The sequence below is a fragment of the Pelodiscus sinensis genome, chromosome 33 (genome assembly GCF_049634645.1).
Source record: "Pelodiscus sinensis isolate JC-2024 chromosome 33, ASM4963464v1, whole genome shotgun sequence".
Lineage (NCBI taxonomy): Eukaryota > Metazoa > Chordata > Testudines > Trionychidae > Pelodiscus > Pelodiscus sinensis.
The window spans coordinates 1,679,611-1,680,491 of NC_134743.1; the positions used below are offsets into that span (position 1 = coordinate 1,679,611).

General features: G+C 45.1%; 1 long non-coding RNA gene across 1 annotated transcript; it reads right to left on the bottom strand.

Annotated features, from left to right (window-relative positions):
* LOC142823402 (uncharacterized) lies at positions 1-592 on the bottom strand. Its single transcript, XR_012898620.1, has 2 exons — positions 485-592; positions 1-383 (listed from the first exon to the last, which is right to left on the bottom strand). It is a non-coding gene; the product is annotated as an uncharacterized LOC142823402 (long non-coding RNA).
* Positions 593-881: the final 289 nt, after the last annotated feature.

Below are 881 nucleotides of genomic sequence, written 5' to 3' on the forward strand. Positions count from 1 at the left end.
TTCTTGGGAAACTTGGTTTATTAAAAGCATAAACACATTTGAACCATATAGGTTATAACTACTAAATATTAAAAACAAGATTAAGCATAAACTTAACATGAATTGTTTGTCCAGCCTTATGCTGGCTGTTCTTCAGGACTTTGTAGTTTGCTTCACCTATTGCTGGCAGGTTCTTCTGGGCCGCAGCTGGTACCTTAGCCTTGGTCTCTCAGGCTCGTTTGCTTCTGGGCCTGGATTGCCGGTACCAAGCCTGTGCTGATCCTTGTCTACTTCTGGACCTGGGTTTCTGGTACCAGGTCTGTGGTGATTTCCATTTGCTTCTGGACCTGGGTCTTCGGTACCAGGTCTGCGGTGCTCCTTGTTGGGGACAACCTCTGTAGGGACTGGAACGGGTTTGCAGTGGGATGCGTGAATCCAGGTGGGCAATCCTTTGCACTTTACAGCAGTATGGGTGGTTAGAAGGACTTGGTAGGGATTCTTTCACCTGGGTTTCAGGGCAGTCTTTCGCTGGTGAACTTTCACGCAAACCCAGTTTTCTGGTTGTAGTTTAAGGCACAGCTCAGTCGGGGCCTTAACCTGTGAATGATAAGACTGTACACACCTTATAAGTTTCTGGCAATACTTGACTATGCTTCTTTTAACAAGTGTGGCATCAGCCAGGTTAATTTCTGGGCTGCTTAACAGTCTTATAGGTTGGCCACATGCAATTTCATGTGGGCTGAGTCCAGTTTTTTGATTAGGAGTGGCTTTCATGCTTATTAGGGCAATCGGGAGTGCTTCTACCCATGTTAATTCAGAGTTCTTACATATTTTAGCAAGTTTGTTCTTTAAAATCCTGTTTTATTTTTTTACTGCTTCTGCGCGCTCCAGGTGTCGTGCAC